Below are 17,462 nucleotides of genomic sequence, written 5' to 3' on the forward strand. Positions count from 1 at the left end.
ATCAAGTGGACAAATGTTGCATAACATCCTCAGAATGATGATTTGATAGGCAATTGGAATCAGTGATTGAATCATTTGCTTTCTAAATCTGGGTGATAGACTCAGATGGTCTGATTTATCACCTTCAGAGGTGTGTGCTCAGATTCAACATGATGGAGACAAAGGGAGAGTCTACACTGGATCAATTCCTCCAACATTCTGGGGATCTTAAGAAAAGAGAATGTGGAAAACATTGATACAACTATACAATTCCTCCCCACATCAATTCAGCTTTCTATTTTCTCCACACTACATTAGTATTCATTTTCTCCTACCTAGCCCAATGGTTCAGGGAGAAGATCTGAAACTGTTGGTGCCAGAAGCAGGGATGATCTTTAAGTATGAAACTGTAACTGACTATGTAAACCTTTATGCCAGAATTCCTAAGGGTCTGAATGGCTGGGTTGCACATTTACTCCACCTGGCTAATTATGGGTTGATAGTGAATGAAACTATATTGCTTAATGTTTGAGACAGTCATTAATTCTCTTCTTATTTATCCCCACCCAATATGATGGGAGTGGACTGAGGGAAAGTTATCTCCTACAGGACAATTTCTGCCAGCCATCTGGACCAGAACAGTGGATGAATTTAACATCCCTTTGAAAGATGGAAAATTTGAGTAAAAATAAATGGTAGATGGAGAGAAGGAGATAAGGAGGATTTATAGCTAAGGGTCAAGGAATGAAAAAATGGGTTATGCAACATGAGATGTCCACTATTACATTGATGCTTTCAAACAGCCCAGAGCAAGAGATATTATCTTTACATTCAATTATACCAGATGCCTGAAAGGGCAAATCCAAATGTTGCCAAGACTACTGCTTTTGAAACCTGTCAAGATTGAATGGAAGCCTGAATACCTGAGTGGCATTGATTTGGGAGACATTTTCTGCATACAATACGATGGTGAACTGGACTAATTGTTAATGACTGAGGAGGATTCTAGTAATGCCCCAATATCTTTTGACTCCTATTTTCCAAGATAAATCTACTACCATAATGCAACATGGTTAGCACTGATCTTTTTGATAAGATTCAACTACCTTATGCAATACAACCTGTGATTACACTTAAATTGATGATCAAGATATAGTGCCATGGACAATACTAGCTTGAAGGAGAATTGTATTTACTCAATCATCAGATAATTTCTATGTAAAATACTTGAGAATAAGTTTATTGCAAACTACAATTAGTGGTACATTAAGGTGGGAATGAGTTATCAAATTATTACATAATTATGCATATATATGTAATTGCTTTATTTTATTTACTATTAACTTATTAATCTATCCTTAGCCCACATTGGTTCCTCCATATGCTAGGCCTATTCATAAGGTCACTGTATTAGTTAGGGTTCTCTAGGAAAACAGAACCAACAAGGGATATCTATAAATATAAGATTTTATAAAGTGTCTCACACAACTGTGGGTATGTATGAATACAAACTCCATAGGGCAGGCAGCAAAAGGGAAACTCCAATGAAGATGTTCAATGAACTCCTCCAGCAGTGAGCTGGCAAATTCAATGAACTCCTCTGGAAAGGCTTCACTGGCTAGCTGAAAAAGAAGTGAAGGTCCTCCATCAGTCTTGCTTTAAAACCTTCAACTGATTGGATTAAATCCAGCTGATTGTATTCACTCATTGTGGAAGACACCCTTCATTGATGTAATCAGTCCTAGCTGCAGCCAATTGACTGATGATCTAATAAACCAGCCTTCTTGTCTATTAACCAGCAACAATTGTCCTTGTAGTTATGGTTAGGCCATCACCTAGCCAAGTTGACACAGGAATCCAACCATCAAATCCACTATTGCTCTATCTATTATGTAAATGGCATGCTAAATACAGATCATGAGACAAGTACTTTTTTTGTATCAGAGAGTCCTATCATAGACTAGGATGTAACCTATGTATTAAAGGATTATCTTTGCCCAAGGAGTTTTGACCCTTTGCCCCAGATTCATAGGAGTTATCCTTAAATCTCTTAGCATATCCTGCCTGATTGATAGGATTATCTTTGTTTACCAGGGAGTCTTGGCCCATACTTGATAGTCTGTTCCAACAATGTTGCTTATGGTGGGGTTATTGCATCAAATCAGTGATGGATCTGATAATGCAATATCAGACCAACTACTGAAGGACTGTAGGTAAAGGTCAGCCAGGTCTATGTGTTCAACCCCCAATAAAAACTGTATATACTAAGCCTTGATTGAGTGTTGCTGGTTGGCAATATTCCATGTATGTTTTCATACATTACTTGGAGAAGTTGGATGGCAGATAACTTTTTCATGACTCCACTGGGAGAGGAGTTGCAGTAACCTGGCATCTGGAATTCACCTGGACCTTTTCTATAGACCTATTTCAATTTCTGATTTTAATATCTATCCTTCTGCTGTAATAAATCATAAGAATGAATTTAATTAATTTTCAGAATTCTATGAGTCTGCCACTGAATAACAGAAATTGAGAGTTGTCTTGGGGACCTCCATAGCTTGCACATCACCAGAGAAAATGGATGCTCTAGAGAATCCATTAATTATTCCGTAGCTAATGTTGATCAATGTTAAACCATGGTTTGCAGAAACACTATTGTCATTGGTGACAATAGATAAAGCCACTGGAAGATGCATATTATTTCCAAAATTGATTATTAAATAGAATATTCTCCACCTAGGTTTCATTTCAAAACCTGAAATAACTGGATTTTTGACACACTTATCAGCCAATCATTGTTGTCCAAATGTCCCCACAGACCAGTCATAGCTGAAGGCAGATTGGAAGGGGATCAGTTAGAAGCTGTAATTATGCAACACTCCTGGCAATGGAAGGAATTCAGTGTGTTTTGTCCACTCATTTTATCACTAAAGTCCATCTTATAATTAACCCGTGATTTATCTATGATTGATTTTGCCCATAAAATTATATCTATATACTTAGTGTCAAATTCTAAATAATATTGACTCCAAACTTTTAGTGTTCTGTAGGTTGGAATGCATCATATGCTATTTTGTGTATCCAAAGATAAGCTATTTATGAGCTGGTAATATTTATTGGTTTGAGTGATGCATGAACAATCTATTTCATAAAATAATTACTGGGAATGTCTTGTTTGCAAATTTACATGTAGTTCTTTTTCCATGAAATAGTGGTGGGGCCATGAAGAAATCACTAGGTGTTCTAGTTTGCTAATGCTGCAGAATGGAAAACACCAGAGATGGATAGGCTTTTATAAAATGGGGACTTATTTTGCTACACAGTTACAGTCTTAAGGCCACAAAGCATCCAAGGTAATACACCAGCAATTGGGTACCTTCACCGGAGGATGGCCAATGGTGTCCAGAAAACCTCTGCTAGCTAGGAAGGCAGCCGGCACCTGCTCCAAAGCTCTGGCCTCAAAATGGCTTTCTCCTAGGACGTTCCTCTCTAGCAAGCTTGCTCCTCTTCAAAACATCACTCTCAGCTGCACTAAGTTCTCTCTCTCTGAGTCAGCTCATTTATATGGCTCCACTGATCAAGGCCCACCTTGAATGGGTGGGGCCACACATCCATGGGAACATCTCATCAAAATCATCACCCACAGCTGGGTGGGGCACATTCCAAGCAAATCTAAGCAGCACCAAAACTTCTGCCCCACAAGACCACAAAGATAATGGCATTTGGGGGACACAATACATTCAAACTGGCACATTCCACCCCCTGGACCCCAAAATGACATTATCTTTCCAAATACAAAATACATTCATTTCATCACAATATCACAAAAACTTAAATCATTTCAGTAACAAAAGTTAAGTACAAGATCCATCAAAGTCAGTTATAGGCATGGCCAGTCCTAAGGCATAATTTTTCTTTAGCTGTGGATCTATGAACTTAGAACAAGTTATGTGCTCCCAATATACAAAGGAGAGACATTCATAGGATAAACATTTCCATTGCCATAAGGAGAAACAGTAAGGAAAACAGGGTTAACAGGAGCAAAACAGTTCCTAAAACCCGCAGGACAAACTCCATTAGATTTCAAAGTCTGAGAATCATTAACAGAACAACATTGCATCCTTGGGGCTTGAGAGAGTGGAAGTCTAACCCTTCCCAAAGGCCTTTTTGGCAGCTGTTTCCTCTCCAAATGCTTGGGTGAGTGCTCCAACATATCTGCACATTGGGGGGACCACCTTCTCGGCCCCACCCTCCTCAAACTTTGGGGCAGCTCCTGGATTCCTTTCCATCTCTGGGGCACACGTTCAACCCCTTCAGAACAGTGTGGTGGCAGCCAGGCTCTCCCCAATTCCCTGGAAATATGCTCCACCCTGTTTGAGACCTGAGGTGGCAAAACTCTTCCAGAGCATCGAGGTGGAAAGCCCACCTTCAACCTCCAGGGCAAACTCACCCTTTCCATACGTGTGGGCTGCTCCACTCTCCCAGCCCCAAACCTCTTGACTCCAGACCTCAACCTCCATGGCTCTGTCTTCAAAGAAATTTTTCCTTCAATTTGTTCCTTGTCTGTCTCTTCCACTCCAGACCAGCAATGGCTCTGTCTATAAAGATCTCACAAAAATTCTGTTGGCTTTGCATGAAGCACACAGAGATCAAAGCCATTAGACAATAGGACTCTCCACAAATCCTTTCTGGATAATTCCATCTCCAATCTTGGCTTGTACTGAAATGGTGGCTGGGTTCCATGTTTGGTTACATTTTCATGTTGGGCTGTAGCTTCTGGGATCTCACCCCCTGGAAGCTCATAATTTTCCAAATGATCAGCTTCTGGTCTCTTTGAACCCAAGAGTTCAGTTCGAAGTTTATCTCTTTCTGCTCACATTTTACTATAAGCTGAAAGGACAAGCCAGGGTACCTCCTCCACACGTAGTCTGGAGATCTCCTCAGCTAAGTATTCCAGGTTGTTGCTTTCAAATTCTTCCTTCCATCTGACACCAGGACTCAATTTTGCCAAATTCTGTGCCACTTTAAAACAAGGATCACCTTTCTTCCAGTTTACAACAATATATTCATCATTTTTGTTCAAGGCCTCATCAGAAGTATCTTTACAGTCCATATTTCCACAAACAGTCTCTTTAAAGCAGTTTTGGCCTTTTCTATTAAGCTCCTCACAATTCTTCCAGAAACTTCCCCTTATCCATTTAAAAAGCCATTCCAACATGTTTGGTATTTGCAAACTCAGCAGCAAAAGCACTCCACTTCTCTGGTACCAAAATCTGTTCTAGTCTGCTAATGCTGCAGAATGCAAAACACCGGAGATGGATAGGCTTTTATAAAATGGGGATTTATTTTGCTACACAGTTACAGTCTTAAGGCCACAAAGCATCCAAGGTAACACACCAGCAATTGGGTACCTTCACTGGAGGACAGCCAATGGTGTCTGGAAAACCTCTGCTAGCTAGGAAGGCAGCTGGCATCCATTCCAAAGCTCTGGCCTCAAAACGGCTTTCTCCTAGGTTGTTCCTCTCTAGCAAGCTTGCTCTTCTTCAAAACATCACTCACAGCTGCACTAAGTTCCTTCTCTCTGAGTCAGCTCATTTATATGGCTCCACTGATCAAGGCCCACCCTGAATGGGTGGGGCCACACCTCCATGGGAACATTTCATCAAAATCATCACCCACAGCTGGTTGGGGCACATTCCAAACAAATCTAACCAGCACCAAAACTGCTGCCCCACAAGACCACAAAGATAATGGCATTTGGAGGACACAATACATTCAAACTGGCACACTAGGACAGATTTTTGTCCTCTAGCATGTAAGTCCTAGATAAGGGATATTCATTGATGGTCATAGCAGTATCCATCTCTGATTTATCTGAGGTTCTGTTCTTAGTGTCACTCAGATTTAGAAGATGTTGAGCAATACCTTCCCTGAAAAAAGGGATCCACATCTGGTGGTATTATATTAGCTTCATAACGAAATCATACAAAATGAATGAAATTTAAAATATTCACATTTTGAGGAAAAGTGAGCAGTTAAGAATTTTTCTCCTGTGATAAAAAGTTGGATATTCTATAATCTTGGCCAAATTACAAACTGTTATGATGCATAGCTCCTCACTGAAAATGAAGTGATGGTGGTCTTGATTAGATGCAGAAATAATTTAAGAATACAACTGTAAAGTTATAAGAATGAGTTGAGTCTGACATTTGTTGAAGTAATTAGATTTCTCATAAGATAGCTATTTAGGGATGCATGCTAATTCAACATGGGCTGTGGCATTTAGCCCAGTGTGTTTCTTAGTTCAATGTTGGTGTTGACCTGGGATGATGCAAGAGCCTAGTGTTTGTTTCCAGTCCTATATGTAACATCTTGGATCTTGGACATGGCCAATGTTGATATGGTCACCTAGATCCCATCTGATTTAAAAAACCTTGTTTTAACAGTACCCTGAACAACTCTTGTCATCAAATTAGTTGTTAATAACTGAATATTATCTTTTAAATATCAAGAAGATTCTATATAAACTAAGTTAAAGTCATATTATAGGCTTAACAAGGAAATCTTACCAATCACCTGAAGTTCATAATCATATTTTATCTTGATAAATATAAAATGGACAATGATTTGTGATGACTGTGTAATGGCAGATTATATATATAAGCAATCAATACTGCATAATATCTGGAAAGAAGAGATAAACATAAAATCATATTTTAAAAGTTATTGAAGAGATTTTGCTGTGAATGAGTATAAAGGAATTAAATCCCAGTGTAACAAGCCTTTCCAAGTTCAGCAGAGGTCATCTACTTTCCTCATTAAAGGGAACTTTGGAAAGAGTGCTTAAGCAGAGAGACTTTACTGGTGGAAGGAAAAAGTGGAGAACCTTTGAATCTTTAAGACTGTGTGATCAGGCATGATGGTGTGTGGATGGTATCTAAAAGAGCCTGCATGTATTGCTAATTCTCCCTGTTTGCAAATTTCCACAAGGAAATTCTGAGGGCAATGCAGAGATAAAGATCCTTCCTAAGTTAAATTAATATACTTCTTAAGCTGTTTAATCATGAAAAACTCATTCATTTTTTCTCCATATTAATATTCCCCTACAATCCTATATAATTTTGCCTGCTATATAGCTACTCTTTCTGAAATAGTATGTTGCCATGCCATGAAATCTTTCCTAATTGTGCTCCTGTTTAAAACTGGCAGATAAGCTCAGATCTTCCAAAACTTCAATGAGGTATGGATCCTTCTTTTTTCCCTAACCTCCTTCTCAGTAATCAGTTATTCTTCTTCCATGTGAGCATCAGTTTGAGATATGATAACTGTCTCATTGTCTGGAGAAAATGTATTGCAGTGAAAGAGAATAGAACTGAACTGTGGCTGAGCAGGAAATTATTTTCTGCCTTCTCCGTCAAGTTCTTGTATTAGAGTTAGCATCACCCAATAAAGGGTATTTTATATTACCATGAGCTTAACTTGTTTCCAATCAATTTCCAGAATAGTGCACACAGATCATCGGTAAGACTTGATAAAATATAGATTCCTAGGGCTCCATCTCCCATCTTCTGATTCAATATGAAGTGGGAGAATTCTGATAATTTGCATTTCAATAGATTCCCAGTGATAATGTTATATTTGCAAAACTCACTTGAGAACCATTTACTGGAAAAAAGCTCAAGTCCTGGGCTCCTATATCTGCCTTCCTGATGTGAGGCTTCCAGGATTTTATTTTTCCCAAATTTGTCTCCAAGTCTTTCTATTTATCTCTTGGTGAAAATACTCAGGATAATCTTGGCTTTTTGTCACTTTACCTTCTTTCCTGATGACACATTAATGTGTCAACATAAGAGTCAGGAATTTTCTAAACTTTAAGTTAGGAACATACATGGTTCTGTAATAGTCATTTCCTTTTAACATTCTGTTTTGTCTCTTTTCAACTTATTGCATAAGCTTTGTATTAATGTGGGTGATTGTATATGTTACAGACCCTTTTGGTTAATTTTCTTTATGGTTGAGAGAGATGAGCATATATGTTTTATTTTTTTACTTCAACTTATAACCTATATTTTGAAAATGTATTTAATCTTACAATTTATACATGTATAATTTATCCTTATAGGAATAATGACACTATTGTCATGAGACAATAATTTTGTCATTTCACTAAGCCAACACTAAACCTGAAAATATTTTTAGGAACTTGTGCTTTCTCAAATAAGATTGATTCTGATTTTATCAATCTAATTAATCTGATTAATACCAATGAATTGGTAATATATATGGATGATAAGACTCAGAGAGCCATCATCTTTCCCAGAGTGTGCAATTACTATTTCTCCCTGAGGGGTGTCAAAGAGATAAGTACAACACAGTCCTCCAGAGAAAAAATTCACCAAGCCTAATAGAGAATCATGGTGCACATTTCTTCATGTGGTTTAGAAGAATTATCAACTTCTCTAAGAAGAGAATATCTGAAACATGATCAGTGAAGTGAAATAATGGCTCATAGTGATAGACTTCACTGAGTGTGCCATTGGGAGAGTTGCATGCCAGAAGAGAAAAGTTTTATCTCTGTTCTTAGCTGTGCATGTTTTCTTTTTTCATCTCATTGCTTTTCCCTTTATTGAGCTATTTGACCTTTACATAACCTTGAACAAAACTAAAGGACCAAGGATTAGTAATAGCATATCACTTTTATATTTCTCTATACCCTGATTCTTCTATGTTCTTGATTACTAATTAAGCCTTCATATATATAAAACATAAATCACATATGAGATGAGTGGATCTTCATATGTAGCATACCAAGTTATGACAGGGGTTTATTATATATGAAGATGGTTTGGAAGCTATCTTCATTTTGTTTGTAACATCATATTATTATTTTATACTTTGACTCCCAGGTAGACTTCTGTATATTGACACACATGGACAATTTCACCATCATCACAGAATTCTTTCTAACAGAAACCTCAAGCTCACAGGAGCTCCAAGTCTTACAAGGTCTGCTGCTCTTAATGATTTACCTAGGTGTCTTGATTGGGAATCTTTTAACTCTCACTGCTATTGTAATCAAACCACATCTACACTCTGCCTTGATAAATGTGGGTTATATATCAGTTACTTTTACCAATTATCTTGTGAATTCTCTGACAGGCAGCAATTAGATTTCTCACAAAGAATTGCTGCTCATATCTTCCTGTTCATCTTTGAATTCATGGTGTTTTTTTTTCTTCATTATCATGTCCTCTGACTGCTATGTTGCCTTTGCCACACTTTGCATTATGGGGCCACCATGACCCCACATCTGTGTTCACAAAGAGCAGATGGCTCATGGGTCATTGGGCTGATCTATTCTGCCATCCACCCAGGCACCATGTTCAGGCTTCTCTTCATAGAGTCCAAAATGATCCATCAGTATTCTGTGACATCCCTGAAATCATGAGCATCTCATTTCAGGTTGTTCAGTTTCCTGAGACTTTAGCACTTGCTGTAAGTTCCTGCCTTGTTTTATTCTGTTTTTCCAATTTATTCACTTCATAGTTTAACATCTTTTCAATTGTACTCCAGAGGCCGTCTGTGAAAGCGTGCAATAAAGCCTTATCTACCTGCTCCCCTCAGATAGTACTTTTATTTTGTTTATTATTTCTGGATTGTGTGCCTGTTGGGGTCTATTTCAAATGAATCAACCATCAAATCCCTCCTCATGACTATGTTCTACTCCAAGGTGCCCCCTTCATAAATCCTATCATCTTTAGTCTATGGAAGAGGGAGATAAAGAGGGTCCTGGGCAGAATGTTTAATAGATTCTTCCAGTTCCATAAAATAAATTTTGTTATTTGATTTAAGTAATATATCAATAATCAAATTGGAAGAAAATTGGCATAAATACAACCTAAAAATCACATTAAACAGCTCAAATTTTATCATTTTTCCATAAAAAGGTGGAATATACAAATAAATTAGCAGACATCAATCATTTAAAATAAAAAGGTTTCCTTTAATAAATGAATACTTTTTTCCTACCCATTTTTGGATTCTAACTATACTGTGGTAAATTGTGGATGCCTTGTGTTGTTTTGATTGAATAATGATCTAGAAAGTTAAAATGCTTTCACAAATGAATATTGATTTGAGTGACAAAGCATTGATGAAAAACCAATCTCTAACTACAGATACATGATTGCACCCTTTTCTATTCAACTATAAGGAAATTTTTTATTGTTTCATGTTATCTTCTTATGTACCAGGAGTCACTTATATAAAAATATATTTTTTCTATATATTGAAACATGAACCTTTATTTAAGGATATCTACATTATATGAGCATAAAACCTGCTAGTTTTGTAGATGATTGCAAAAGGAAATACAAACATTAATTAATCCACCCATCATATACAACATGAAATCTATTCTAGCATTCTGATCTATCACAGAGTTAGCAGTGGGGAGAAAGAAAGCAATTGGTACATAAGTCAGACAAAGATTACTCTCTTGCAGGCTTGATAAAAAGGGTCAACAATATGTAAAAATGCTTTTCATAGAAAACAACATATTTGATAAGTTTTGATACTTAAAATAAATATTGATCATTATGAAAGTAAAGGATAAGTAAAAGGTAATATGTCTGCTAAACTTAGACCTTGCCCTCCTGTCCATGATTCATGGGATAATATATAATGAGGTGAATTGTAGTGAATCCAAAAGTTTTGTACTTGTGGAGCTAGTGATGATGGTAGATTGGAAAACACACAGAGGTTAACACACACTCCATGATTCCTTCCTTAGAGAAAATAATATTTTCTCTCAATACACTTAAATACTGCTTAAACCATTATTATTTATGCATTGTTGATTTCACTGTATAGATATCATTCCAGAATTGGCAGGGAATTTACACTTAGGAAAAATATATTCACAATTTCATAATGTTGAGATTTATAACCCTGAATGATTCTAATAATTAAGTCTTGAATTGAATGAACTATGACAGTCAATATTGATTTGGTCCCCAAATGGACAAACTCCAAATATTTCTTCTACATTAACAATGCCTACATAGATTCATTTCATATTGAATGTGGGTATCACATGCATTTGTTTGCATGTTTTGTTAATTATAATAAATATTACTCTGAAATAAACATCATTCTTTTATTGCATTTAAATCAAAGGATCAGTGAAATTTGATGAAATACAATTTTTTGTTGTTCTAATTACTCAACTTCCCTGCATAGCATCCACCACTTTTTACTTGTCTGTTTCCTAATCAACAAATATATATATTGTTCCAATTCTTAGCTTACTAAATTGTTTTGTTTTCAAAATGTCTTTGGCTATTTACACTCCCCTCAGTAATACATGAGCATTATGCTTACACATTATCTTCAATAAAGAATATGAAAACTTAGCTTTCCAAGGCTTGCCATTCTAAGAGTTACAAAATTCCATCTCATTTTTATCAGAGTCTTCATATTTCAGATTCCTGGTGAATTAGAGCTTCTGTACTCATAATTCACAGCCATATGGGAATTATCTTATGAATCCTCCAAAATATTTATTTTTCCTGTGTATATTTGGTGTCTGGCTACATCCCTTTTATTTATAAATTTCTTTTTTGACACATACTCACATGTATGTATTCCTTGTCAGTTAGGAGCAAGGAAAGGAATAATCTCCTATTGCTTAATTCTTCTAAGTTGTTTATGCATAATTCTTTGGAGAAATATCTTTTATTTTAATACCAAAAGAATGATTTTACTTTTTTCTTGTTTCTGATGTCATCTAGATGGTTCTTACCACACCAGTGTTCCAAAATTTTCTCTTTATTCTACTAGATTGTAAGGTTGCTTTTTTGTATTTTGGCTTTTATTTGATCTGCAGTTCACTAATTTATAGTGGCAAAAAAGAAAACATGATTTAACTTTCTGTTGACTTATCTACCACACAATCTACTTCCCTTTCCTTCTGAGCAAACCTTTTATCAAGGAATTATCTTTAAAATTTGAACCTGTTTCTGAAAACCTGCTCTGTTGTCAACCTGTCCATAAATGTTATTGTCTAGTATTTATTAGCTTCTGTATTGTGCCCTTACATATTCAGGCATAAGGGAAGAAAATGGAACTGAAGAGGTGTGAAATGCTTTACATGACACTTCATTTGTAATTGGCAAGTGTGCTCTTAAGATGTGGACCAATGAGCATCTGAAAAACCATTTTTGATTTTATACTTTTCAGAAACAAAGATGTTTACACTCATACTATTTATATTTATTTATTTTAACAGCATTTGAAATATAAAACACATTCCACACAATTCACTGACATGAAATGTAATATTCAAGGTTTAATTGTTTTCACAGACTTGTATAAACATAACAATCAGTTTTGAAATTTACTTATGCCCTTTCCCAAAGAAAAAGCAGTATTCCTTTGGAATGACTCCCTGTTTCTTTCCAATGCCTGCCTCCTTCCCTATTTTATGCATTCTCTGATTTACTTTCTGTCTCTATTGTTCTATGTATTTCTATGCTTCTGACAGTACCACAAGACTTATTACTTTAGCTTTGCATTAAACTTTTATAGAATTGTGCATCCTCCAGATTGTTTTTTCTCCTTTTCCAAGACTGTTTTCTCTGTTGTGTGGCCTTTGAATTTGCTTATGAATTTTAGAATCAACTTTTCAATTTCTGCAGAAAAGCCCAATGAGATTTTCAAAGGAATTGTTTGAGTCTGTATATCCACTTGGGTAGTATTAACATTTTCACAATATTAGGCCTCTAATCCATGATTTTGCTATGTATTTACATATATTTAGGTTTCTTTAATTTATTTCAGCAAACTTTCATAGTTTGAAAATGCACTTTTTTCTTCTTTCATAAATTTATACCTAAATATTTCATTATTTTTTATTCTATCATAAATGGACTTATTTTCTTAATTTAATTTCTATTTTCATAGCAAATATATAGAAATACAAATGATTTTTATATTGATCTTATATCCTACAACCTTGCTGAATTCTTATTAATTTTTTAAAATTAGATGTCTTATGATTATCAGATATAAGAATATATTATCTCTAGAAAATCTAAGATGGCTAGGTGAGACAGGACAAAGGAACATCTCCATGAAAAACACTAAATAAGGACCAGAGAGTGACCCAGAATACTGGTTACAGTGATGCGCCAGCTGGATGAGATCTGCTAGTTCCCAGGGGCTGTATACTTGGTGAAACTGGGAGTCTGCATTCTGAAACAAGTGACTAAGCTGGCTGGAAGTCCCACAGCCATGCAGCAAACTGGGGAAGCCAGGGTTTGGCATCTGGAGACTGATGGGCTCTTTTAATTTAAAAAAAAAGGGAAAAACTCAGGAGCAGCTGCAGCTGCAATTGTGGGAATCATGCAGTAAAATGCCACAAGAGGGGGCTGGGCTGGCTTCTTTGTGTCTGGCCTGGAAGATAGCCCACTGCAGATATCCCTGGGGCCAGGGGAATGGAGGGGAGAGCTGGAAGCCAAAAGAAAGCCCACAGCTAGCAGCTCCCTCCTGGGAGGGCTCAATAAACTCCTGCCCGGGGCTGTGCCCACAGCTCAGAGCCCAACAAGTTGTCCCAGAGTGGGGAAGGAGGAACTGTGTAAGGAGGGGGGTGTGGTGATGCTCCATTCAGCAATTTTTGCATCAGGCTGAAAGTGAGCCAGCATGACCCAGTGGCCTAGGGCTTCCCTTGAGGGACAGCATACACTGTTGATGTGGCACAGCATTCCCTCAGCAGAGGTCCTGGAGGATCGTGGCTTGGCAGGGGGATCCACTCAGAGAACCTAGGGATGCTATGCCATGTCTGGCGGTTTGTGGGACAGTGAGACAGAGGGGCTGGGGCTGAAATGAAATGAAGGCTTGGACTCTTGTGGCAGCCTTGAATCTCCAGGAACTGGTGGGATTTGAATATTGAGGCTGTCCTTCCTCCCTGGCAACCTGTACAAGTGCCCCGCATTCAGGGTGGATGGCTCTAGCAACACACCCAGGCTGAGTTCTCCAGCTGGACCCCACAAGAATCATTTCCCCACACACCATGGGGACAAGGTGGAGAACTGACTTGAGAGATGTAGGTGACTCACAGACACTATCTGCTGGTTAGTTAGAGAAAGTGTACATCACCAATCTGTTTCTGAAAAATTAGATAGTTTTTTTTTTTACAACAAAAAAGCAGAGCAAATGCCAAGAGGCCAAAAACAACAGAAAATCTCAATGCATATGATAAAACCAGATGATATGGAGAATCCAACTCCAAACACACAAATCAAGTTATCAGAAGAAACAAAATACGTCACAGAATTAATCAAAGAAATACAATTGAGGAATGAAAACACGGAAAAGGATTTAAGGGACATCAAGAAGACCATGACCCAGAATATAAGTGACATAAAGAAGACCCTAGAAGAGCATAAAGAAGAAATTGCAAGACTAAATAAAAAAATAGAAGATCTTATGGAAATAAAAGAAACTGTTGGACAAATTAAAAAGACTCTGGATATTCGCAATACAAGACTAGAGGAAGCTGAACAACATCTCAGTGTCCTAGAAGTCCACAGAACAGAAAATGGAAGAACAAAAAGAATGGAGAAAAAAATCAAAAAAATTGAAATGGATCTCAGGGATACAATAGATAAAACAAAACATCCAAAGTTAAGACTCATTGGTGTCCCAGAAGGGGAAGAAAAGGGTAAGGTCTAGAAAGAGTATTCAAAGGAATTGTTGGGGAAAACGTCCCCAACCTTCTACACAATATAAATACACAAAGCATAAATGCTCAGCAAACTCCAAATAGAATAAATCCAAATAAACCCACTCTGAGACATATTCTGATCAGACTCCCAAATACCAAAGAGAAGGAGCAAGTTCTGAAAGCAGAAAGAGAAAAGCAAGTCACCACATACAAAGGAAACAACATAAGACTAAATTATGACTACTCAGTGGCCACCATGGAGGCAAGAAGGCAGTGGCATGACATATTTAAAATTCTGAGAGAGAAAAATTTCCAAGAATACTTTATCCAGCAAAACTCTCCTTCAAATCTGAGGGAGAGCTTAAATTTTTCACAGACAAACAAATTCTGAGAGACTTTGCCAATAAAAGACCTGCCCTACTTCAGATTCTAAAGGGAGCCCTATCAACAGAGAAACAACAGAAAGGAGAAAGAGATACAGAGAATTTTAACAGACATATATAGTACCTTACATCTCAAATCACCAGGACACTAATTTTTCTCTAGTGATCATGGATCTTTCTCCAGAAGGGACCATAAGCTGGGACATAAAACAAGCCCCAAGAAATTAAAAAAAAATGAATATACTCAAAGCACATTCTCCAACCACAGTGGAATACAAATAGAAGTCAATAATTTTTGAACTGTAACTCCACTATTTACTTCCTACATGATATAAATTACACAAACTCTAATGACAAATCAGTGGTTTTGAACCCAATGTAAAATACGTAATTTTAGACAATTATATAAAGGTGGGGGAATGGAGGATTATAGGAACATAGTTTATGTGTCCTATTGAAGTGAAGGTGGTATCAAAGAAAAACAAGATTGATATGGATTTAAGAGGTTAATTTTAACCCCGACAGCAATCACAAAGAAATTATCAGAGAATGTAACAATAGAGATGAAATGTAGAGTTTGGGTTAAGAGAAATGGGGTAAGGGGCAATGGGGAGTTAAGAAATGAGGGTGGAGTTGCTGTTTGAGGTGAAGGGAAATTTCTAGTGGGATGGTGGGATAGAGCATTACAACATTCTAAAGGTGATTAATCCCACTAATGGAATGCTAGGGAGGGGGTGGAATGGGAAGATTTAGGCTGTATATATGTTTCCACAACTAAAAAAAAAGACAGTCTAAATAGATGACAGTTGAATGCCAAGGATGAACTTGGATGGAATTGGAAGATAGAGTACAGGTGGCTCAAAGGGACACAGTTGAGACATAAGGTAAAGGAAATATATAATGTAAGCTTTGTATCATTGTTGAATCTCTTGTACTTCATAGCTGCACTTAATGGGACTCCATAAAAGAATATTCTTGTTCATGGGAAGTGTATACGTGAATTTTAGTGTATGTTCAAGGATGTGTGCAGCTAGCTCTCATATGTTTGGAAGACAGAGCAATAGATGATGGATGATAGAGAGGGAGAGAGGGAGGGGGAGGGAAAGAAATAGCAATGTGACAGCATGTTAAGTTTGGTGGATTGAGCTATTGGGGGAGGGGGTCAGGGTATGATGGAATTCTTTGTATGGGGTTAGTATTGTTTTTGCAACTGTTCGTATAACTTTGAATTTATTTCAAAATAAAAATTTAAAAAAAGAATATATTATCTCATAATAGAAATAACTTCAATTCTTCCCTTCCAATATCAATGGCTTTTATTTAATTTTCTTGCCTAATAACTTGCTTAGAACCTCCAGCAAAATGTTGAATAGAAATACTGTGGGTATTCTTTTATTGTTCCTGATACTAGATGGAAAGTCATCAGTCTTTCACCATTAATATGGTGTTATTTATATTTTTCTGTAGTTCCCCCTTCATAAGGTTGAACAACTTCCTTTCTATTCCTTGTTGCATTTTTTAATCATGAAAGTGTGCTGAAGTTTGTCAAATGATTTTCTGCATTTATTCAGATGATCATTTGTGCTTTTCCCCCTTTCATTCAACTGATGTGACCAATTAATGGCTTTTGGATATACACCCACTCCCTTGCATTCTTGGGATAAATCCCAAATGGCTACAGTGTATAAACATATTTATGTATTGCTGGATTCTGTTTGCTAGTATTTTGTAGATGATTTTTACATCTCTGTTCATAAGATATACAAGTTTTCTTTATTTGTCATGCCTTTGTCTGAATTTGAAAATAGGGTAATTCTGGCCTCAAAGGATGACAGGGAAGTGTTCCCTGCTCTTTAGCACACTAAAAGAATTTGTGAAGAACTGTGTCCTGGTTTACTAATGCTGTCATTATACAAAATACTGGAAATAGATTGACTTTTATGAAGGGTGTTTATTTGGTTACAAATTTAGTCTGAAGGCCATGAAAATGTCCAATTTAAGACATCAACACAAGTATACCTTCACCAAAAGAAGGTCAATGACATCTGGAAAACCTCTGTTAGTTGGGAAGGCACAGTGGGTCCAGCCATTCCTGGGACTGTGAGTGAACCACTCTGGGGCTGTTGGACTGCACATCTCAACCTCAGCTCAAATGCACCACATTCCCTGTCTGCCTTGCACCTGTGAGCCTCTGAGGTTTGGGATGGGTTCCTGGAGCTTCAGTGTGGTGCTCTCCCTTCTCAGCTGTGCACACAATGGGCTTCCATGGAGCAAGAGTGAGTGTGGTCACCACTAGAACACTGAGTCCTGAGTAACCTCACAGATGCTCTTGGTCACAAGGCTCTGAATGGTTATCTCCCAGCCAACTCCTGCAA

The sequence above is a fragment of the Choloepus didactylus genome, chromosome 16 (assembly GCF_015220235.1).
Source record: "Choloepus didactylus isolate mChoDid1 chromosome 16, mChoDid1.pri, whole genome shotgun sequence".
Taxonomy (NCBI): Eukaryota; Metazoa; Chordata; class Mammalia; order Pilosa; family Megalonychidae; genus Choloepus; species Choloepus didactylus.